The sequence below is a fragment of the Eumetopias jubatus genome, unplaced genomic scaffold (genome assembly GCF_037043125.1).
Source record: "Eumetopias jubatus isolate StellerSeaLion01/CBP00866 unplaced genomic scaffold, mEumJub1_p1.0 scaffold_4, whole genome shotgun sequence".
Lineage (NCBI taxonomy): Eukaryota > Metazoa > Chordata > Mammalia > Carnivora > Otariidae > Eumetopias > Eumetopias jubatus.
The window spans coordinates 107,399,197-107,422,950 of record NW_028274810.1 but is presented as its reverse complement, the minus strand read 5'-3'; the positions used below and the strand labels follow the sequence as shown (position 1 = coordinate 107,422,950).

The 23,754-nt window shown below is 53.4% G+C and overlaps 1 pseudogene; it reads left to right on the top strand.

Annotated features, from left to right (window-relative positions):
* Positions 1-1,416: 1,416 nt before the first annotated feature.
* On the top strand, positions 1,417-4,368 carry LOC148164585 (histo-blood group ABO system transferase pseudogene; annotated as a pseudogene).
* The last annotated feature ends 19,386 nt before the right edge of the window (positions 4,369-23,754 follow it).

Below are 23,754 nucleotides of genomic sequence, written 5' to 3'. Positions count from 1 at the left end.
CAGTAGCTTATTTTTGCTTTTGTCTCCTTTGCCTCAGGAGACACGTCTAGAAAAATGTTGGTGTGGTCTATGTCAGAGAAGTTAGTGTTTGCGCCCTCTTGTAGGATTTTTATGGTTTCAGGACTCACATTTAGGTCTTGAAACTATTTTGAGTTTGTGTGTATGGTGTAAGAAAGCGGTCTAATTCCATTCTTCTGTGCATAGGTGTCCAGTTTTCCCAACACCATTTGTTGTAGAGACTGTCCTTTGTCTTTTCGATATTCTTGCCTGCCTTTTGGGTTTATGTCTGAGCTTCTGTCCTGCTCCCTTGGTCACTGTGTCTATTTTTGTGCCAGTACCATACTGTTAGGATGACTACAGCTTGTAGTATAATTTGAAATCTGGAATTGTGACTCTTCCAGCTTTGTTTTTTTCTCAACATTGCATTGTCCGTTCATTATCTTTTGTGGTTTCATATAAAATGTTAGGATTGTTGGAGTTTTTTTTTAAGTTTAAATTCAGTGAGCCAACTTGCAGTACATCATTAGTTTCAGTTGTGCTGTTCAATAAGTTAACAGTTGTGTATAACACCCATTGCTCGTTGCATCACGTGCCATCCTTCATGCCTGTCACCCAGTTATTGCACCCCCCACCCCCCCTACCTCCCCTCCAGCAACCCTCCTTCTGTTGCTAGAGTTAAGAGTCCCTCATGGTTTTTCTTCCTCTCTGATGATTTTCCATTGAGCTATTTCTCCCTTCCTGTATGGTCCTCTGTGCTGTTTCTTTTATTTCCCGTATGAGTGAAACCATATGACAGTTGTCTTTCTCTGATAGATTGACTTCACTCAGCATAGTACCGTCCAGTTGCATCCAGGTCGATGGGGTGGTAAGTATTCATCCTTTCTGATGGCTGGATGATATTCCATTGTATGTATGTAACACATCTCCTTATGCATTCATCTGTCTGTGCACATCTGGGCTCTTTCCACAGTTTGGCTATAGTGGACGTTGCTGCTGTGAACATTGCAGGGCAGGTGCCCCTTCTTTTCACTATAGATATGTATCTTTTGGGGAAATACCCAGTAGTGCAATTGGTGGGTCATGGGGGAGCTCTATTTTTAATTTCTTGAGGAACGTCAATGTCGTTTTCCGGAGTTGCTGCACCAGTTTGCATTCCCACCAACAGTGTAAGAGGGTTCCCCTTCCTCCGCACCCCACCAACATTTGTTGTTTCCTGTGTTGTTAATTTTAGCCATTCCGCCTGGCGTCTTGGGGTACCGTATTGTGGTTTAGATTTGTATTTCCCTGAAGCCAAGTGATATGGAGCACTATACAAGTGTCTGTTAGTCAGTTGTATGTCATCCTTGGAGAAATGTCTGTCCATGTGTTCACCCATGTGTATATCTGAGGTTGGGTTAAGGTCCTGAAGCTTGGAAGATGCGATCGGCCAGAAGGGTGATCTTCACAGGTGAGCCTGGGTGAGGGGCGAGGGGTGAGGGGTTCAGGCTAGGGTGAGGGGATTTGGGCTAAGGGTTGGGGTTCAGGCTAGGGCTTAGTGCTTAGGGGTTAGGGGTTAGGGTTAGGGTTTGGGGTGGGGCTAGGGCTAGGGCTTAGGGCTTAGAGGTTAGGGTTAGGATTTGGGTTCGGGTTGGGAGTTCGGGTTCAGGGTTTGAGTTAGGGTTTTGGATTTAGGGGTTCGAGTTCAGGTTCGCATTCAGGGTTCAGGTTCGGGTTCAGCATTTGGGGTTTGAGTTCTGGGTTCAGGTTTAGGGTTTAGGGGTTTGAGTTCAGATTTGGGTTCGGGGTTATGGACCTGGGGTAGGGGTTCGGGTTAGGGTTTGGGTTCGGGTTGGGATTGGGGTTGGGGTTTAGGGTTTAGGGTATGGGTTAGGGTATGGGTTTGGGTACGGGTTAGGGTATGGGTTAGGGTTAGGATACGGGTTAGGGTTAGGGTATGGGTTAGGGTTAGGGTACGGGTTTGGGTACAGGTACGGGTTAGGGTTAGGGTACAGGTTAGGGTACAGGTTAGGGTTATGGTATGGGTTAGGGTTTGGGTACGGGTTAGGGTTAGGGTACAGGTTAGGGGTTAGGGTTAGGGTATGGGTTAGTGTTAGGGTATGTGTTAGGGTGCAGGTTAGGGTTAGGGTATGTGTTAGGGTACGGGTTAGGGTACGGGTCATGTTAGGGTTAGGGATTAGGGTCTCCCTGTCCTCTGCTGCACAGAACCCATTCTCCTCTGGTAACTAGAGTGATATTTTCGGAACATAACCTTTGGGCCTCTTTGTGGTCTGCTCCCCTCCTGCCCGACCTCCCCAGCCTCACCTCTTCCACCACGGCCCCCCCTTCTGTGGGCCACCCAAGTGTGTGGTCGTCCACATGTGCCCTGGGCCTGACTACAGGCCTTTCCTTTTGCTGTGCCCCCTGTCAGGATCCCTCTTCTATCCCCCTGCTTCATATTGGGCTTGTTGCCCCATTGGCTGGGTCTGGACTTGCCCTCTGGTGACCTGACTTATGTCTGCTGGTTGAGTGTGCCTATCCCCTATTTAAATGTAGTGCCCGCCTTCCCTGTGTGAGCGATTTACTAACCTGCCGGGTATGGGGCAGGCACAGGGAAGTAGCCTTAGTGCCTATGCAAAAAAATCAGTCTCAGAGGGGCTCACCACACTTGCTGATAATGGGGGAGCTGCTGTCCTCACAGGGGGGAGCAGGTAGTACCCTTAAAGGGGGACCAGCCATGGGACGTGGTTGGATAAGACTTTGAACCCTTTGGGGCTGGGGAGATGTAGACCTGGACCTGGAAGCTTACACCCTTGGATTCGAGCCTGGGGCCTAAGCAAGCCCCCTCTTCTTCCCGGTGTCGTCTTTTGCCTTCCCTGTCCACGGGCTGGACCTGATTCCTGATGTGGCAGAGTTTGAGGGTGACCCCTCCTAGGAATACCAGTGGCTTACTGAGCACCTTGTCAGCAGGATGCCCAGCAGCCTTCCAGGGAGGACCCTACAGGAAGTGGAGACAGGTCTGTGGGGGCCAGCGGCAGCCCACTCAAAGCAAAGTGGGACAGGTGTCCGGCCCTGCTGATTCTACCCACTCTGTAAGACATAGAAATGAGGGCTGTGCCCAAAGGTGCTTCCCTCCTGGAAGGTGGGGATGGGATCTGCAGGGGGGGCGGCCAGTGGAGGGCACCTGCAGGGTTTGCCCAGGAGCTCAGCACAGGGGGAGTGTTCCTGGCTCCAGCATGCTGACTGTGGGGCTGCATGGGTTTCCAGCCTCCGAAGCCTCAGGCTCCCCTTTGGAAGACGGGGTGCTGATGGCCCCCATCTCTGGGAACAGACATTAGGGAGGCCCTGCTGGCAGATTCCCTCAGGAAGGTCAGGAGGTGGCTGTTGCTTAAAGCAGCCCAGGGCCCACCCCCTTGAAGAAGGTGCACATGTCCATGGCACCCAACTCTGGGGTCCTGCTGCCAGCCTCTGGCTGTGACCCTCTTCCTGCCCTGTCCACTGCCCCTGTGGATACGTGGTCTTCCTGGAGCTATTCCTGCAGACAGCAGAGAAGCACCTCATGGTGGGGCACGGGGTCAACTACTAGGTTTTCACCAATCAGCCGGCTGCCGGGCCCCGTGTGCCCCTCCAGGGAGGCCGGAGGGTGGTGGTCCTCATGGTGGACACAGGGTCACTTACTATGTCTTCACCGACCAGCTGGTTGCTGTGCCCCGTGGGCCACTCTGGGAGGGCCGGAGGGTGGTGGTCGTCGAGGTCCGCGGTGTCCTGCTCTGGCAGGATGTGTCCATGTGGCACATAGCGATGATCAGCCGCTTCTGTGAGCAGCGCTTCCTCTGTGACGTGGAAGACCTGGTGGGCGTGGATGTGGATGCGGGAATGAAGTTCTGGGACCATGTGGGCATGGAGATCCTGCCTCCCCTCTTTGGCACCCCACATCCCGGTTTCTACTGGGCAGCCCATGAGGACTTAAGCTACGCACGCTGGCCACAGTCCCAGACCCACATCCCCAGGGACCAGGGCAACTTTTACTAAATGGGGGCCTTTTTTGGGGGATTGGTGGTGGAGGTTCCCCGACTGACCTCGGCCTGTCACCAGGCGATGGTGGTCAACTGGGTCAGTGGGATTGAGGCCTCGTGGCCCGATGAGAGCCACCTGAACAGGTACCTGCTGGACCACAGGCCCACCAAGGTGCTGTCCCCGGAGGACCTGTGGGACCCACGGCTGCTGGGCTGGCCCCCCATCATTCCCTGGGTCATGAAGAAGCTGAGATCCCTGGCTGTGCCCAAGTATCACCAGGACATCTGGAAGTCACGAGGGGCTGCCCCCGTCTCCATCAGGGGGTGCTGCCTTGAGCGGAGCTGTCAGAGCAGATTCCTAATTCTGTCCTCTTGAGGGAAACTGTGGAGCCCAGGACTGCTTGCATGGGCACGCCAATGCCCCAGGCACCCCTGTGCACAGGAGGCCTGCCTGGGGGCACACGTTCCTCTCTTTGTGGTCACTACATTTTGATCATTTCGGGGTCATTTGCAACTGTGAACGGCTCCAGTTTTATGTCGGATGTTTTTCTGTGTCAATGCTGAGCAACCATCTTTAAAAAGAACACTTGAGGGAAAAATTTTTCTCCATGGTTCTAAACAGACATCTCCTGTTGGGGCTGGGAGCAGTCCTGTAGCAGCCATGGAGCCAGAACAGGTGCTGGCCGGGTCTTCCCTCCCAGTCCTTACACCTCACCGTGGCCATGGGGCTTCAGGGTCAGGGTGCGCCGAGTCACCTCTCAGACCCCCAGTGCCCTCACCACCAGAGGCCTTGGCTGTGGCCACTAGCTCGGCCTCCAGGAGCGTGGAGCCCTCTGGGCTATATAAGGTTCCTGCCTTAGTTTTAAATGGCTATTTCTGTGCTGGTGTTTGTGAAATGTGGGCACTCGCTCCGTCTGGATGCACGTCCCCTTGGGATTCCTCAGTGCCCACCAGTGGGTTTGCGCTTGTGCACTTTCTCTGGACCAGCTGCCTGCACTGTGTCTTAGCAAGCACTTACTGAGCTCAGTCACCCAACAAAGGGCAGAGCATGAGAGCGAGAACTAAGATACAGGCTCCCGGCTCCTGGGCCCTCCAGGGACTCGCGACGGCCCCGACGTCCTGACTCACTTCTTTTGTATTGTGGTATAATGGACATACAGCTGATACCATGAAGCGCGTTTCAGTGGCAATAAGTATATTCCCTGTTCTGCACCGGCTACCTCTGTCCATCGCCACAACGTTTTCATCATCCCAAACTGAACCTCTACCCACGAGACCCTAACCCCCCATTCCCCTTCCCCAGCCCCAGCACCCAGCAGCTCCTTCCACCTCTGTGATGGGAGTGCTCTCCATCCCTCCCAAGTGGGGTCCTTCGGTGTCCGTCCTTTAGGGACTGGCTTATTTCACATGGCATAATGGCCTCAAGGTCTGTCCCTGTGAGCCTGAACCTGACCCACTTTCCCCCCAAAAGTGTGGCTCAGCCCTCTCCTGTCTGAGCCGAACCTCCTCAGTCCCCTCTGTTCCCCTCACCTTCCTCCTCAGCCTGAAGATGATCCCAGCCAGTCTGCAGCTCTGAAGACCTGTTCAGTCCGCATGCCAGGCACATACCCCGGGGGCCTCGGGCCTCACCTATGCCCCATCTGTCCACGTCAGGTGCCTGCCCCCTCCCCCAGCTGACCACCTGCACCTCCCACAGGTGTCCCCATCTCAGGAGAGGGAAACACCAAGTCCAGACCCTTGGAGTCCTCTGGGACTTCTTGCTTGCTACCAACTCTCCCAGCAGTGAAGTGGCTACTGGAGGACATTCAATGTCCAAAACATTTAAAGGCATACGTGAGTCTCTGCTGCCTAAGGCAATGGATAACAGTTGGGGCAAATAGAAACCAGGCAGAATCACCGGAAGAAAGGCTGAGGAATGAGGAGCTTTAGGGAAGAAGGGTCTGGAAGCTCTGACTGCCCCTACCTGACCTTCAGATGCTCCTCAGTTACTCCTGTGCCTCTGGTATCTTCCTGGAACCCTGACATGGCTGTTTTCAGACAGCTCGTCCAGCAGCACCCTCAGTTTCTGGGAGGTGTATTTGCTGGAATCCACAGTGTGTCCTGCTGCCCCACCGGGATCGCTTTTTGAAGGTGCATCGTCCGGGCCATCTGAGCAGCCAAGACTGTGGGTCTGTGACCTGGAGGGATTCTGAGCAGAACTGGTGGGATGGGAGGGCTGCAAGGCCCAGAGGCAGGTTTCCCGAAAGCCGACTGGGGTCCCCGGCATCCTACCGTTTTTGAATCAAAGCCCTGAGATCTTTAAAAGCCAGCAATGTTACAGCATGGGCCAGAAAAGGAAATGTCCCTGTGCACCCAACCCCACCTAAACTATTGGACATTTCTTGTCACTTGAGCTGAGGTCAAAGGACTGGGTGTCGGGGCTTGAGGTGGGTCCTGGGCCAGACTTTGTATTTGGGGGACAAAGGCCATCCAGACAAGCTTGTGCTGAGCCTGAGGAGGGGGTCTGTTTGGAGACCCCAGCTGCAGGCACCGCTGTCCACGGAGGCCCCCTCAGCCTGCCCCAGTGCACCTGCTGCTGGGGGAGAGCCTGCCCCCTCCTCTCTGCCTGAGGGCTCTCTCCTGCACCAGGTGCCTCCTCCCCTGTCAGCCACTGCCATCCTGCAAGCTGGGAGGGTGGCTACCCCGAGATCCTCCAGCTGCTGGGGGAGCACCTGCCCCGTCCTCTCTGCCTGAGGGTTCTCTCCTGCATCAGGTGCACCTCCTCTCCTGCCAGTCACTGTCAGCCTAGAGCCTCGGAGGGTGGCTACCCTGACACCCTCCAGCCCTGGGGACAGAGCTGCTGTGGGTGAGATGCGGTCTCCCAGCAGGTCTGAGCACCAGGCCCACATAGTGCTCACTCTCCTCCTGCAGGCTCACTGTGCCACATCCTCCCTCAGTCTCCCTGGGCCCAAGTCTTCCTCTGCTCGCGGACCATCCTTGACCCATGCTCCACACGCTGGGACTGGGAGCAGGTCGTCTGGACCTTCTGGACTCTCGCTTCCATGCCCGTGACATGGGTACAGTCCGGCCTCACAGACTGCTCAGAGGAGACCCAGAGCAGGAAGACGCAGGCCACTGCAAGGGAGATGGCAAGTGACCCCAGAGGGAGCACACAGTCCTTGCAAAAAGCACCAGGCTCACGGGACCCAGCATGGGATGTGGGCATCAGGCAGGGGGCACAGGGAATCCTGGTGGGGGTGGCCCTGGTGGGGAGGCCATGGAAGGGTCCCAGAAGAGGCAGGAGACAAGGAAGACGACAGGATAGAGCTTCCCAAGGAGGTTGATGGAAGGATCAGAGAATCGCAGAGACCCTTGGGAAAACCAGAGGCCCTGGAGATGTTGGCTGAAACGTGTCATTTGGTCAGAAAAGTTGGGTCACAACACCCCAGTCGACACTGGATGATTTACTCTTTGTTGGTTCTAGGAATCAGTAGGTACCTGCCATTAGAACTCACATCGCATGAAGTCTAGGATATACTTACTTTTCATCACTTTTCAGGACTAGATTTTTCTAGAGGAAGTGCTAAGCATGGGTCTCTCCATTCTTTGTGCAACTGGCCTGTGTTTTCAGGAGCAGATTCCTGGTGCTCATCACCAGTGCTAGCCCTGAGGACTGCCCCCGTCACCTCCCACAGTGGACGTGACCATGTGGGTTGGGGGGTGCTCACTGATGAAGCCCCAGTGCTCAGTACACAGCAGGGACCCCAGATCCTCTGCTGAATGAGGGAGGAAGGAGGGAGGGAGGGAGGGGGAGGGGAGGGTTGCAGGTGGGGAATGAATGAGGGAGAGAATGAATGAGGGAGGGAGTAAAACCACAGAAGCTGGGTCCATAAGTCAGGAGTCCTTATTTGGGGTGAAGTCCGAGGGCATCACAGCCCACCCGGGCCCTGGATGGTGGCTCAGGGCACGTCCATCTGTCCTCCCAGTGCTGACCTTCCTTCTGCTTGGACCCGCTGTCATCCTGGATCCTCTCCCCCTTCTCCTCAAACAATTCCCAATGTTCCCAGGGGCAGGGTGGCAGGAGGGGTGGGTCTCAGGAGGGGCTTCCTGGATCCTGTGCCCCGGATGACACCGGGACAGTAGCTGCAGGGCATTCTGTCATGAGAACTGGGACTGTGGATCCCATCCATCTCCTTGGGCATTAGTGCTGTTCCATTCCCTGCTCTCTCCAGCACCGCTGTGATGAACACTCCTGACAATAGGTGTGTGAAAAACCGAGCCAGAGTTTCCGGGGCTGAGTCCGAGGCTGAGGATGGGTGCACCTGTGGCCTGGGATGGGTGCTGCTCACTGTTCTCCCAGACAGGGGTGCCTGTCACCGTTCTCTCCAGGGGACCTCTACTTCCTCATGTTCTCCCCAGGGCTGCTGGTCCCCAGACCAGACACCTGCCAGTCTGAGGGTGACCAGCGCTGCCTCCATAGGGTTTCCTTTGCCGGAGCCCTTCCCCAGGAGCTCCCGCATCTCTGACCCATATTCCCTGCATGCCAATCCTTCCGCCTTGGACTTGCATGTGTTTGGTCTCCGTCCCTGTGGAACCCAGTGACTTGGAGCATGGTTTGGACCAGAGTCAGGTGAAACCTTTCTCTGGCCTTGGGTTGTGAGCAATGCTTTTGCCCTTTGTGGTGTGTCTTCCAGCTTTCTGCATTTCCCTGGTTTCTGTGTGGGTCTCAGGAGGAACCAGCCCTGTCCTGTCTGGGGTCAGGCTGTGGTGTCCCAGCAGGACCAGGGGTCTCGGCCCCGAGATTGTGCCCATAATTCCTAAAGTGGCCTCTATGATTCCATCTGATGTGTCATCCGTCGGGGATTTCAATATCAAATAAGGGAAATTTTATGACAAATAAACACAGAAGAAAACGGGTCCCCTTTGAAAATAGGGGGGCAGACACAAAGGCCCCTATTGTGTGATTCCACTTACAGAAACATCAGGAATAGGTAAAGGAACAGAGAGAGAAAGCAGCTTAGGGGTCACCGGGGTCTGGGCTGCAGGAGAAATGGGCAGGGAGGGCTTCTGGTTCGGGGCCTCCTTTGGGGAATGAGATATCCTGCGGCAATGTTCTGGGGTGTGGTGGCACAGCGTTGGGCATGTACTTAATGCTCAAGACGTGTTCAATTGAAAACAAGTAATTTTATTTAAAACAAATAATAAACAGTATATAGGACATGGAAGGATAAAATAACAGTTAATATGTACCAGAGAGAAAGAACACAGGGGGAGGGGATGAAACAATCGGGCGGGGTCTCGGGTTCTGGCGATGGAACTAAGGGTGATTGTACAAGGAGCTCTCCCTGCAGGGCTGTGGGCTCTGGATGTGGCTGTGGGAGCCCTGCAGGAGCAGGAGTAGGGGCAGGGCTCAGGATAGGGGCAGGGACAGGGGCAGGGGCAAGGGGAGGGACAGGGTCAGCAGTAGTGGCAGGTGCAGGATCCAGGGCAGGAGCAGGGACAGGATCTGGCTCAGGGGGAGGAACAGGACCACTGGCAGGGGCAGGGGAAGGGGCAGTGGCTCTGGCAGGAGTACGGACAGGGGCAGGAGCAAGGGTAGGATCTGGGTCAGGGACAGTGGCTCTGGCAGGGGCAGGAGCAGGAACAGGGGCAGGGGCAGGAACAAGAGCACAGGCAGGGGCAGGGGCTGGGGCAGGGGCAGAGGCAGGGGTAAGGGAAGGGGCAGGAGCCAGGTCAGGATCTAGGTCCGAGGCAGGGGCAGGGGCTGGGGTGGGGGAAGGGGGAGTGGCAGGAACTGTAGCAGGGGCAGGGGCAGGGGCAGGGGCTGGGGCAGGAGCAGGTGCCAGTTCTTCCTGGACGGCGCCAGGCTCTCCGTGGGCAGGTGCCGGGTCACCTGCCGGCTCCTGGTCTCCTCCTGAAGTCACTGCAGGCACCAGCCCTCCCTCCAGATCGGGCTCTGGCTCCTCAGGTGGTGGAGCAGCTGTGAGAGGAGAAAAGCTCACCCATATGCCTGCTCTCCGTGGGCCTTTGCAGAGACAGAGCCCAGCCCAGGGCCTCCCAGAGAAGCCACAGCCGGGAAGGAACCTTCACGGGGTCGTCTCCCCAACTGCAGTCCACCCGCTGTGTGCTCTCTGCCCAGTCGTTGCTCGTGGCCCCACACCAGCCTCTGGGAGCTCCTCCCTTGTGGGGCCGCACCGACCCGTCCCCACACACCACAAACACCCAGCCCCACCCTTCTCACCCTCGGCCTCGGCCTCCATGGGCTCCGGCTCCTGGACCACTGTCCAGTGGACGACCACCTGGGACGGTGGTCCGCGTGGTGTCGGAGGTCTTGCCTCGCAATCCCCAGCACCTGTTTCTTGGGATGCCTTTGGGGTCACCCCCTCTGTCAGGGAGGAGGGCACGTCCGCCAGCTGCCTCTCCGTGTCCTCCGTGGCCTTCTGCAAAGACAGGGACCGGTAGCCGGCCCCAAGGCATCACAGCCCTGCCCGGCCATCCGCACTGTCCTCCTGCCCAGTCCCCACCCCCATGACCCCTCTTTACACACACACTCACATACACACGCACACACACATGTGCACACTCACACACACTCACAGGGAGGGCACCTGGGACTACACAGGTCATCAGAGCAAGTGGGGCTGGGTGGCCGGCTCTGGGCCTCCTGCTGTCACCTTTCTGTCCTTCCGACCAAATGGCCAGAGGCGGTGGGGAGTCCTGACATGAAATCCCCAGCGGGGGACAGCGTCCTCAAGGCGCGCCTTCTTCCACCTGCAGCCTCGGGACCTTGGCAGGCAACACGTGAACATTTTGCCATTAAGATCTCCAATGAAATGAGCTGGGCAGGGGGCTGTCTGTGGAATGTGGGTGCCTGGTTACCGGGGTTCCAAATTCTGTTGGGCTCTGTTGTCAGGGAAGTGAGGTCACCACTGCCTGGGGTCCCCTTACCCAACTTCCTCCTCACACAAGAGCCCCCCGAGGGGCCCCCTCCCCCGCTGCGGAATGCTCACCCTCCCCCCATGCCGCATCCACACAGTGACACCCTCACAGCCCACCCACAGCCCCCGGGAGGCCTGGGTGCAGCTGGTGTCTCTGCTGTGAGGACACAGAGCTGGGTTCAGACCAGACTCCTGCGCATGCCCAGGGCTATGACCCTGGACAGACCCCGTGCCTCTCAGGGCCTCCCCAGGCTCCCCATCTGCACATCGGGGTATTCTGGCTTCTAGTTCTAGGGATGCCATCAGGGGTAGGACCTCTATACATGTTCCGTGCCTGCTATCACAGGAGGCTGGTGCATACTTGGCAATGCAAGGATGAGCCAAGTAGCTGGGCTTGGCATGGGGCACAGCTCAGTGGGGCTTGGGTGTGCTCTGGGGTCCAGGCAAAGCCACCCCCCTCCTGCCTGTGTCCCAGCCCCCGTGGGAAGGTAGTAATGAACTGATTCTGACCTTGTCCTCTCACAACACAGACTTCCAGGGGCTCCCATTAGGGTTAGGCTCAGGTCCCAGGGCCTCGTCTGTGCCCGTGTGCTGGGCAGTCCCCACAGTGGCCCCTAATACCCCTGAATCCTGGTCACACATCCCTGTGGAATCCCCTCCCCTCCAGGGTGGATGGCCTATGTGACGGCGCTCTCTGGAATAGAATGGCACAAAATGCCGGGATGTCATTTCCAAGCTGGTGGAGGAAAGTCTGTGACTTCTCCTGGTTCCCTCTGTCCTGTGTTCATTCTCTGTCTCCTTCTCTGTCTCTGTGTCTGTGTCTCTCCCAGGAGCAGGATCTGTGGGTTCCATGGGCGATGTGAGAAACCTCAGAAGCCTCCCTTGTCCCCGTTTCCCTCTCCGGTCCCGGTGCTCCATTCCTTCCTAAGGCCTCCTCCCCCTGACCAGACCAGTGATTCTGGATCCTCTTCCACATGGGGACCCTGAGGCTGCAACAAGGAGGGCCCTGACCTTGGTCTCCAGACTGGTGGCCCAGGGCTCTGCCACGTTCTGCGTAGCCAGGTCCTCAGCCCCCCAAGCCCCGAGTCTGTCCTCTGCTGAGAAGGACCTCGAGGGAGTACAAAGCATTTTCCAGCACTGGGAGCAGAGTGGGTCAGGGATGGAGATCCAAGGCCAACAGGCTCTTCTACAAGCCTGTGGGACCCTTGGGACACTGCATCTCTGCAGCCCAAGTGACAGAAGAGTAAGCTGAGGCCTTTTGTGCTATAGCCCTCTGGACTTGGGGGTGGGTATCTCTTCCTACTCCCAAGTGCCCAGGGTGGTGGACACCGGAACCTAGACCCTGTCTTTTCCCAGTGCCCTGGCAACCCCCTGGGGCCCTTGGGGACCCCTGACCATCAGCCTGGCCTGTCTCCCCTCCCCATGCTCTGGATCTGGGTCCTTGCCAGGAGTCCTGATGCCCTGCCCCATGGCCCAGCTGTCTCCAACCTCTTTCTTGTTTTTTCTTATTGTTATGTTAATCACCATATATTACATCATTTGTTTTGGTGTAGAGTTCCATGATTCATTGTTCCAACCTCTTTCTTCTTTCCGCCTTCTCCCTCACCTCGCTCCCGGGGTGTCCTCCCCTTCTGACCCCCAGCTGGGCAGTCAGAGTGGTGCGTGTGGGTGGGTTTGCTGGTGTGCATGCCTCTACATGCCTGGGGATGCCAAGGTCATGTCCCCACATGGGACATGGTGGGTAGCTCTCCCCGAGGATCTGAGGGGCTCTCACCCCCAAAGCGAACCTCAGAGGAGGGTTGGGGCTGGTCTATGACTGGAGAGCAGCCCTGTTCCTTGGGCTCTGCACCCCTCATTTGTCTTGGGCCAGTCCCTGCCTCTCTTGACCCAGGTTCCCAACTGTCCCTGAGGGTTGGACATGGGAAGGCTTGAACGTGGCCAGTCCTCCAGGGGTAGGTGGGGGACAGGTGCACCAGCCACCCAGGCCTCCCCACCGAGAAGGCCAGACAGGTGTGTGATGGCCAGGTGTGCAAAGGGGACCTGCACGCAGCACCTGTATGGTGAACCAGCCCTGCAGCGGATGTACATGAGACCCATGGCTCTGCACCTGACCGGTCCCCCACATTTCCTCACCACAGCCAACTGCTCTGTGGCCCCAAAGTCCACTGGGCCCCGCAATTACACCCACCCTGGGCGGCAGGCCTTAGGGTGCAAGGCCAGGTGGGTAGGACATCTGGGGACGCACAGGTCATTGAATACCCCTCCCACCCAGCTGGCCTGGAATGCAGACTCCCTCTCAGGGTCCAGCTAAGTGCAGGGCTGGGCCAGAGGACCTGGAGGCATCAGTGGAGGCTGACTCAGGACAGGGAGAAGATCAGTCTGCCCCTTCCCCTTCTCCTCTCCTCCTTCTGCCTTGTCTTCCTGGCAGGAGCCGGGACAGAGGTCCAGCCTGTCCCTGGCTGCAGCCCTGGCTGGAGTCAGAGGGGCGGGATGGAGGCCGGGGAGGAGGGGCCCACCAGCAGGATGCCCGAGTGGGAAGGGGGTCGTTACTGTAATGAGGGACCCCATGGGCATTCAGGGATTTCAGCCCTCTTTAGACATGAGCAGTGGCCCCAGGACTCGGCCCCTGCCCCATCCTTCACTCTCCACAAGGCCCTGCATCCTCCCCAGCCCAGTCCTGGTCCACAGCCAGTCCTCCCTCCGACCCCAGGAAATCCAGGGGCTCCGGGGGCTGCAAAATCATTAGAAGCTGGAACCGAGCCATCCCTATTGGGCCTGGTTCCGAGTCCTGCAGCCCCACAGTGAGGAGAGGTGAAGCCAGGCAGGAGCGGGGAGAGGGCAGAGTGGACTCTCCCTGGGGGCCATGGCTCCCTGGTCAGTGCAGACCCTGTTGTGTGCTGGCCCCTAGGGCACCCAGATTCCAGCTCCTGGTCAGGCTCCGGGAGGGAGACCAGAGTGTGGCTCCTGCTAGCTCAGACGTGTCACCCTGTCCTGTAGCTACAGCCTGTCCCACCAGCTGAACTCCCCCTCCTAGTCGGCCAGCTCACCTTCACGGTCAAGAACAGGCCATCATGAAGGTCAGGGGCCAGTGCGTGGCTGGTCAGGCATGGGAGGGCTCACTTTCAACTCAGGGAGTCTCTGGCTGGTATAGCAGGGGCTCCAGAGGCCTGCTTTCCAGCTTCTCTGCTGACCAGCTCTGGGACTAGAGCCATTTACCTCCCCTCTCTGGGCCTCGCTCTCCTCCTCTGTGCAATGGGGTGATGCTGAATGATCCCTCCCATGGCAGGAACATGTGGAGTGCTGGTGATCGACGTAAGCTGGGCAGAGAGCCTGGATTGCAGAGTGCAGAGGGGGATGGTGAGCGGTGTGGGCAGTGAGCACTCCTTCCCCCAAAAGCAATTTAGCTCTTTGATGCAGCCACCAGGCCCCTGGCTGGGAGCCCAGGAGCAGTGGCCGACCACACTCCTGACACCAGGCCCCTGCGTGTGGCTCTTCCTCAGCACTGGGACACGGTGGGGACCCCGGGACATGGGGCCAGCTCCTCTCTCTGAGGGAAGGAGAACAAAGAAGACTTTCCTTGGGGACCCCCAAGGCCACGTAAGAAGGGAAGAGGCTGCCCCCAAACAGTACATTGAAATTCTGCTTCTGTTAGAACCTGAGCATTGGGGTTTGGTTCTTTCACTTGCTGGGCTGACGAGACACACTTGCTCTCCATGACTCCTCCTCAGATGAAGAGCTCTTGCAGGTCCCGGGAGTCCTGGACCTGGGGAGGGGAGAGGGGCCAGTCCCCTCCCTGGCTCCTGCAGGAGACCTGTCCTCCCAAAGACAGGATGGTTTCGGGTCGTGATCCTGGGCCAGGGTTGGAGACAGCTCCTCACTGCTCCTGACTCTGGGGCTGAGGGGGCCTTTCTCAGGCATAGCAACGCCCATGGAAGGCAGGGGCTTCAGAAAGAACACACTCCTGGACCCGGTCCCGCCCCAGGACGGTGGCTGCCTTCCTCAGCTCTGGAGGAAGAGGGATATCCTCTGCTTCTTTGGCGGTGGTCCTCTGACCCATGAGCAAGCCCTGAAAAGTCTCTAGTCCTCCTCTGGAAGTGCACCAGCCCTGAGTGGGCCAGTCACTGTCCACACACGAAGACGGACAACGTTTTGAGGAAGTGCGGGAGGTGATCCTGTGCAAATGGCCTGTGGGTCGGTGGGGCTGGCTGCTTCAGTGCCCTCCAGCGGACCCCCTTTCCCTGGATAGGCATTCTCCTGGAGTCTGGTCTCTGCCCTTGGAGGTCCCTTCCTGCTGGTTTCAGAACCAAGGGAGAGACTGTGGTGTGGCTTGGAAGGCTCCACCCCAGCCTCCTTCCTTCCGCACACATCACTGCTCCCCAAGAAGCAGGGGCTGTTGCTCCCGCATGCCCCGCACAAGGCTGGTTTAAGGCACTCATTCCCTCCAAGTCCCAGCCGCTCTGGCTCCGTCACATACATCATGGCCACAGCTGCCTGGCTGGGCGAGGAGTCCAGGAGAGCTCTCCTTTCCCGGGATCAGGGTTCACACTCCTGGCCAGAGAAAGAAGTCCCATCTGTCCTCTGCTAGAGAAAGTGAATTCCTGGGCCGGGTTGCCCTCAGGTACCTGAGGACATGGGAGTCCCCTGCAGGTCCCCTGGAAAGAAGGGTGTTGGGCACCCCAGGCCTGGAAAACAGTGAGCAGCACCCATCCCAGGCCGCAGGTGCACCCATCACCTGGCAGTGCTTGGCCTCAGACTCCCCCCCGGAAACTCTGGCCGGTTTTTCACAGATGTGTTTTCAGGAGTGTTCAGCACAGCGGTGGTGGAGAGAGCAGGGAATGCACCAGTACTAATGCCCAAGGAGATGGATGGTGGCTCAGTCCGTTAAGCCGCCGACTCTTGATTTTGGCTCAGGATGTGATCTCATGGTGTGGGATCGAGCCCCACATAGGGTCTGTGTTCAGGGCAGCGCGGGCTCACGATTCTCTCTTCCACCTCCTGTGTCTACTACCGCTGTCGTGCCATGCTCTCTCTCTAAAATAAATTATTAAAATCTTTAAAAAAATGGAATCATACAGAATGTACTTTTAAAAATGGTAAAAAAATCTATCATAAGATCTCACTGATATGAGGAATTCTTAATCTCAGGAAACCAACTGAGGGTTGCTGGAGTGGGGGTGGGGTGGGAGGGATGGGGTGGCTGCGTGATAGACATTGGGGAGGGTATGTGTTATGGTGAGCGCTGTGAATCGTGTAAGACAGTTGAATCACAGATCTGTACCTCTGAAACAAATAATAGAATATATGTTAAGAAAAAAGAAGATAGTAGGAAGGGAAAAATGATGTAATGTATGGTGATTAACATAACATAATAAAAAAAGGAAAAAAATTGTAAAAAATCATAACATTGATTTTGCCATTTTAAACATTTTCAGTATAAAGTCCGGTAGTGTGAAGTCTATTTACACTGCTGTGATACATATCTTTAGAACATTCCATTTCCAAATCTGAAATTCTGTACTCATTATTATTTGTTTTTCATGTAGAAAGCATATTTATTTATTTATTTATTTATTTAATTACGTTCAGTTAGCCAACATATAGTACATCTTTGGTTTTTTATGTAGTGTTCAATGACTCATTATTTGCATATAACCCAGTGCTCATCACAACATGTGCTCTCCTTAATACCCATCACCCCCAGATACTCCATCTCCCCACCCCCCTCCTTTCTGTAACTCTCAGTTAGGTTCCCGGAGTCCAGAGTCTCTCGTGGTTTGTCTCCCTCTCTGATTTCTTCCCACTCAGTTTTCCTTCCTTTCTGCTGTGGTCCTCCACACTATTCCTTATGTTCCATATATGAGTGAAACCATATGATAGCTGTCTTTCTCTGCTTGACTTATTTCACTTAGCATAATCCCCTCCAGTTCAATCACGTCAGTGCAAATTGTAGGTATGTATCCTTTCTGATGGCTGAGTAATCTTCCCTTGTATATATGGACCACATCTTTATCCATTCATCTGTTGAAGGGCATCTGAGCTCCTTCCACAGTTTGGCTATTGCGGACATTGCTGCTATGAACATTGGGGTTCAGGTGCCCCTTCTTTTCACTACGTCTGTATCTTTGGGGTAAATACCCAGTAGTGCAATTGCTAGTTAGTAGGGTAGTTCTATTTTTAACATGTTGAGGAACCTCCATACTGTTTTCCAGAGTGACTGCACCAGCTTGCATTCCCACCAACAGTGTAAGGAGTGTTCCTCTTTCTCCACATCCTCACAACATCTGTTGTTTTCTGACTTGTTAATTTTAGCCATTCTGACTGGTGTGAGGTGGTATCTCATTGTGGTTTTGATTTGAATTTCCATGATGGCTAGTGATGGTAAACATTAGTCATTTTTATGTCTTTTTTGGAGAAATGTCTGTTCATGTCTTCTGCCCATTTCTTCATTGGATTATTATTATTATTTTGTTGTTGTTGGGGTGTTGAGTTTGAGAGATTCTTTATAGATCTCGGATACCAGCCCTTCAACTGTAATGTCATTTGCAAATATCTTCTCCCATTCCATGGGTCGTCTCTTAGTTTTGTTGACTGTTTCGTTTGCTGTGCAGAAGCTTTTTATCTTGATGACGTCCCAAAAGTTCATTTTTGCTTCTGTTTCCCTTGCCTTTATAGACATGTCTTGAAAGAAGTCACTGTGGCCGATGTCGAAGAGGTTACTGCCTCTGTTCTCCTCTAGGAGTTTGATGGACTCCTGTCTCACTTTGAGGTCTTTCATCCATTTTGAGTTTATCTTTGTGAATGATGTAAGAGAATGGTCGAGTTTCAATCTTCTGCATGTGGCTATCCACTTTTCCCAGCAGCATTTATTGGAGAGACTGTCTTTTTTCCATTGGACATTCATTCCTGATCTGTCAAAGATTGGTTGACCATAGAGTTGAGGGTCCATTTGTGGGATCTCTATTCTGTTCCATTGATGTATGTGTTTTTGTGCCAATACCATCCTGTCACAGATTTGTAATATAGATTGAAGTCAGGCATTGTGATGCCCCAAGTTTGGTTTTCTTTTGCAACATTTCCCTGGCTCTGTATCCTTGGCTGCATGTTCTCATTTAGTACCATGAACATGTCTTTCCAGCCCTTTCTGGCTTGCCAGTTCCCTGGTGTTATTCTGACGTTATTCTGATATTCCTCCCTCCGTACGTAAGAAATCTCTTCCCCCTGGCTGCTTTCTGTATTGCTTCCTTGGTTCTAAGATTTGCAAGTCTTCCATTTTTAATTCTAATAGTGTATTTATAGACTACTTTGGATTTTCTATGTACACCATCATCTTATCTGTGAATAGTCACAATCATCTCCTCAATGGGTATTCTTTTTGTTTCTCTTGGCTTATAACACTTGGGAGATTCTCCAAAGTAATGTTGACTAGAGTAGCATTGTTTGAAGATTTTAATATACCTTTCTCAATATCTGATAGAAAAGCAGACAAAACATTGGTAAGAAATGTGACCCAATTGACATATATGGAACATTACATAGTAAGTGCAGAATACATTATTTTCAAATGGTCCTAGAATATTTATCCAAATAGACGATATGTTGGGCCATGAATCAAGTCTACACATTTTAAAAGCCTGAAATTAACTACGTATATTCTTAGACCATAGGGAATTCAGCCATAGTCATAATGACAAGAAAACCAGGAAGTCCCTCAATGTTTAAAACTTAAATGTAACTTTGCTACATATCCTAAGGGTCAGAGAGGGAATCACAATGGAAATTCTCGATCTTTCCCACATCAGAGCTCACAGACAACGGCATTCTATCCATGAAGAGCACTATAAATAAGGTAGACAGGAGTTGAGGCTTAAGTCCGAGTTCTGCCTGCCTCAGCCACACCTGGCAGCCTTGGTATGTGGTCGCCCCCGGCTGCCCTTTCTGGCGGCCCTGAGCTAAGGGGGACAACATGGCCATGTGGAAATGGGAAGCTCCACACTCCTAGTGATGATGGTGTCTCCCACCCAAGCTGCCCTTTCTGGTGGCCCTGAGCTGAGGGGGACAACATGGCCATGTGGAAATGGGAAGCTCCACACTCCTAGTGATGATGGTGTCTCCACCCAAGCTGCCCTTTCTGGTGGCCCTGAGCTAAGGGGGACAACATGGCCATGTGGAAATGGGAAGCTCCACACTCCTAGTGACGATGGTGCTATTGTATTGTCCTCACCAGTCCAACAACATGATTTCTGAGTGAAATACGACACAATAGCAGCTTCTTGACCTTCCTTAAGGTTTGAAAATCATCTTGTGAGTCATCTATTAGAAATAGGGTTTCAACACGTGTTCATTTATCTGGAAAAGAAATAGATCCAAATACTAATTATGGCTTCCTGAGCACCTGCCGTTGAGTGCCGTCACACTGGCTCTTTGTGGAATTCTCCCTCTTGAACTTCTAAACTATGAGGTAGGTATTATTAGTCACATTTTCTAGATGGTTAGTCAGGGGCTCAGAAACGATACGAGTCACAGAGGATTTGAGTGTCAGAGACCTAAGTGGGATCTCCAAACTGACTCCAAATTCCTTGTTATTCCATACACGGTACTATTTCCCTCTTTTTTTTTTTTAAGGTTTTATTTATTTATTTGAGAGAGAGAGAGAATGACAGAGCGCAAGAGCGGGAGGGTCAGAGGGAGAAGCAGACTCCCCGCCGAGCAGGGAGCCCGATGTGGGACTCGATCCTGGGACTCTAGGATCATGACCTGAGCCGAGGGCAGTCGCTTCACCAACTGAGCCACCCAGGTGCCCTGATACTTCCCTCTTATCTCTGGTCTTCTCTATCTGGAAACATATCAAGGATCAGGAATTTTATGTTGTGTGGCCAACTGGAATGAATTCAGTTGGCCTTTTAACCTCTGCCCATCGTAATTGAAGGATCTTTGAGTGAGATACTCCACGATCTCTAGGAATAGAGACATTATAATATTTTTCTAATATTACAGTTACTGAAAGAACTATCTTTTTTTAGTTGATTCAGGCTCTGGTATGATTAGAGTGTACCGTAAGACAGGTCTGAAATAGTATTTAAAAACACTCAGCTCAGCCTCTTCTACAAAGTGAGATAGTGCTTATAAACACAGCTGAAATAGTCCCTTAGCTACGATTATTTCCTTCCCAACCATGGTAGTGTTTATATGGTATGACTAAGACTTACATTAGTCAAAATCAACAAGGAAAGAACTGAGACAGTGTATCCAAGCTTTAGGAGCACTTCATGTTTCCATTAGTGCTGTGAAAATGAGCTACTCTGTTTTATTCTGTAGTCTAAGGGAATGGTGCCAGACATCCCTAAGATGTCTAGTCGTTCTAAAATTCTGACTTTAAGTTATCTGTGTGCTTCAGAGATTTGGGCAGGAGAAGGGGAGGAGCCCAGCATCTCTGAACCCCTCTGTTACCTGTGTGGACCATGGAACAGGTAACCTTCTGTAGGCATCATTTTGATTTCTTGGTACTATCGTTAAAGGTACTTTTGTCTCAAGTTCCTCCCTTGAGTAGTAGTTCTAATGATAATGGAAATTTTTATCTTTTACCATCCATGGGCCCGGATCCTGGGCTCCCAGAGAAGCTATCCTTTAACATTTTACCAAGCTCCGAATGGGCAAAACCTCAGAGCGTGGGTCCTATTTCTGTCCCGAGCACATATTGTACATCTGGTTTGAGAAGAGAAAGATAACCCAAAATGCCATTGCAAACATAAAGATAAGAAAAACGGAAGAACCTCTCTGGCTCCCATAAGATTAAAGTCATACCGACTTGCACAAACGGAAAGCATAGGAAAAAGTCTATAAGTTTCTGGAACGTTCTCCCTCATGACGATGTGTAACTCTGTATGTAAAACAGCACAGAACAAATATATAAACCTGCCCCAGATGCTCCTTCCCCGGAGCACTCCCTTCTTTCTGAAGATTGTGTCTCCCAGGCAGCTGTCCTGCGGTGGGTTTGAATAAAACTCTCTTCCTTCCTCTCTCAGCTGTTTGAAAGGGTTTGCTCATTCAGTGTCGACAATAACAATACGTTTTCTTTTTAAGTGAAAAATAAATGTTCCTGGTTCACGACTCCAACAGCACAGAAGGGCGGCTGTTCTTCATCCTGGAGCTTCCCTGCAGAACCAAGCATATGTATATATATATTCCAGCATAAAAGAGCTCATCCTACAAGGATGCTTTGAAGGTCCAAGAAGCACTATCCACTCCATGGGTGAGACCAGAAAGTGAAGCTCTTCCCGCTTAGAGAATTACTTTTTGGGTTTAAAACTGCCTTGGAAATGCGTGAAACCATTGCATTTCCTAAAGCCCAAAGCCTCGGAAGGTCCGAGTGGGGCTGACCTTGCGGGGGGCCAGGAACAGCTCTGCAGGCAGGGTTGGTGCAGGAAGGGAAGGGGCAGGGCTCTGGGGGTGGTCTGAAGCCCGAGGCGTCCGCGGAATGGGCCGGGTGTGTGCCTGGGGCGGACCCCGCCCATAACCCCCGCCCATGCCTGCGCCGCCCAGCCAGGTGCTGGCTTGAGGAGGGGCCTCCTGGACCGCCTGCGGTCGCGGGGAGCCGCGGGGGTGAGGGCGGGTTGGCCGGTAGAGGCAGGAACGGCATCCAATGGGCTCGGGGCACCACCCTCCCCGACCAGTCACCGCGTGGGGGTGGAGCTACCTCTGCGGGAGGACCCGGAGCTGCCCGGGGGTTGCAGAGGTCTGGCAGCTGGGCCCGCTCCCAGAGAGTTCACCTGTGGAGTTCCCGGCTGGGTGAGAGCACGCTGTGGGCTGGGGTGGGGGTCCCGGGGGCAGGGTGGCCCTGGATGGGAGTTGGGGGTTCTCGAAGGCGGCGGGGAGCGAGCTAATCCCGCGAACTCAGATGAGTTTTCTTTTTCCCTTGAAAGCCCTTCAACTGGCGGTATCCCCCAGCCCCGTGAACTCCAGGGCCCCGCTCACCCGAGTTTTTGGGGGATGGGTTGCGGACATTTCAGGGTTTGCCTCGTTCCCCTGGAAGAGTGCACGTAAGGACCGCACACAGTCCCCAACTTCAAGTGGGGTGCCCCCTGTCCCCTGGCACAGTGCAGGTAATGGACCTTGAGCAGCACCCCGAGTTCAGCAGGGTGTCCCCTGCTCCCCTAGGCACAGGTGCGGTGGCAACAAGCCCCAGAGTCATCCCCCAACTTCAGCATTGTGCCCCATGTCCTCAGGGGGATGGTGGTAATGGCCCCTTATGATCGTCTGGGAGGGCCCTCCGTGTTCCTGCTCCCCCAGGCACAGGTGCGGTGGCAACAAGCCCCAGAGTCATCCCCCAACTTCAGCATTGTGCCCCTTGTCCCCCGGGGATGGTGGTAATGGGCTGACAGGATGGTGCAGGAGGGTCTTCCAGGTGGGGGCCTGGAGGCTGGAGTAAACCAGACCCCACTCAAGTTGCATGAGGAACAGATGAGTTGAGGTGTTCATTTGGAAGAGTAATTTCGCTTTTCCAAAAATGTCAAAGTCATTGGTCTACTTTAGAATGAAGATAATGACTACTTAAAAAACAAGTGTGTGTTTCCCCTTCTCCCAGAAACCGGAGCAGGTGTGCAGGCCATAGGTCGGAGGTGCCTTCTCATCCCCACCTGACAGCACTTCTCTGCTCTGGCTCCAGGAGACCCGAAGTTCTGAACATCAGCATGTGAGTCAGTGATGCAGCTTGTCACAGGACGTCAGCGTTCAGAGAAAGCAGCAGGTCCATTTGGCACAGTGTCATCTTCATGTCAGGACAGGAGGTAAAACCTCTCGTGAACCCCAAACCTCCTGGGCTTTCCTCTTTTCTCTAGTTGAGCCACGAAGTAAAACTTCAGTAGCTGTCAGCATTCTCCATTTGGTGCAGGAGTTAGTTAATTTCCCTGCAGGTAGAAGATTGCAGGTGCAGGGGATCCCATTTTCTCTATTCACTTATTGCTTACAAAATAGATTCTGATCATCTGTTTCCTAGAAGTAACCTTTATTAGAAAGGGAAGGTGAAATTTATACTCTTTGTGTGTTTTTAACATATCATTTGTTCCTTCATCTAACAGCGTTTATTCATTTGGGCCTAGGATATGGTTGAGTGGCCAGCATCTAGAGTTAGTTGGCTTTTTGTCGTCAGATACAGACTTGGATGATGTCTTGTCATTTGTCAAAGGTGATGTTTCATAATTGATTAGTCTTTTCATCAGAAGAGTTACAATTAGGGTCGAGGGAAAAATCAAAATTATTCAAAGCAGCCTTTTACTGTTTAAAAGTTGAGCTTGAGGGGCGCCTGGGTGGCTCAGTCATCAAGCGTCTGCCTTCGGCTCAGGTCATGATCCCAGGGTCCTGGGATCGAGCCCCGCATCGGGCTCCCTGCTCCGCGGGGGACCTGCTTCTCCCTCTCCCACTCCCTGCTTGTGTTCCCTCTCTCGCTGTGTCTCTCTCTGTCAAATAAATAAATAAAATCTTTAAAAAAAATAAAAGTTGAGCTTGACTTTCTAGTTTTTCTAAATGTGTCATCTAGATATTTTGACATGCCGATTTTCTCTGTAGCTTTTTTGGTGATGGAGTCAGAAGGAGAGTCTTTGAGAATTCTGGATGCTGGTGGCATCAAGGGGCTTGGCGTCAGGAGCACTGGGTTGAGTTCTGGAACTGCTTGCCTTGACCCTAGGTGAGTCAGGTTATCCCACAGAGCTTCCATTGACTCCTTATGAAATTGCTGGCATCTAATATCTATGGAAAGGCTTTTTCCACAGAAACTGTTCTGCCTAATGAAGAGCAGTTAAAAATGAGGTGATTTGGGCTGCGTTATTCTGTGAATAATAGTTTTAAACCCC